The sequence below is a fragment of the Saprolegnia diclina genome (genome assembly GCF_000281045.1).
Source record: "Saprolegnia diclina VS20 unplaced genomic scaffold supercont1.44, whole genome shotgun sequence".
In the NCBI taxonomy this organism is placed as follows: Eukaryota; Oomycota; class Saprolegniomycetes; order Saprolegniales; family Saprolegniaceae; genus Saprolegnia; species Saprolegnia diclina.
This window is the reverse complement of record NW_008246111.1, coordinates 357,446-357,995: the sequence shown is the minus strand read 5'-3', so window position 1 is coordinate 357,995 and position 550 is coordinate 357,446.

Genomic DNA, 550 nt, shown 5'->3' with positions numbered 1-550 from the left:
AACGTCTCGATCATCGAGCTACTCAAGGACGACTCGCCGAGAATTCAGTTGGTCGGTACTGTCGCCGCGCTGTACGTCAACCCGAACCGCATCGTCGAGACCGATCACGAGCCGTTGCTCATCGAACTGCGACGGCTGGTGGATGGTCCGGTGCATGCTCCGCTTTCTCGTTTGTACGCACTGCGAACACTGTGGTTTAGTCACATCGAGGTCTCTCTAGTTACTACTGCGATTGTACTTAAGTTGGCGCCGATAGAGCTTTGTCGCACAGGCGCCATCACCCATTGGTGACGCATCCACGGCGATTCCACACAAGTACTGGCTGAAAGACCGGGCCAACGGCGACCGACCACCGCGTCAAGCCAAGAACCAGCACAAATACGTCAAACTGACGGCCGAGAGCATTGTGCTTCAAGCGCACCTGCGGCTGCCACGCCGAACGTCAATTTCGTCTTTGCTCATCGATGTGCAGCACCGAATGCAAACACAATCGCGGCGGCAGCAAAGCTCGGGTTTTCAGTCCATGAGCAGGACCACCTCGATGCAAAAC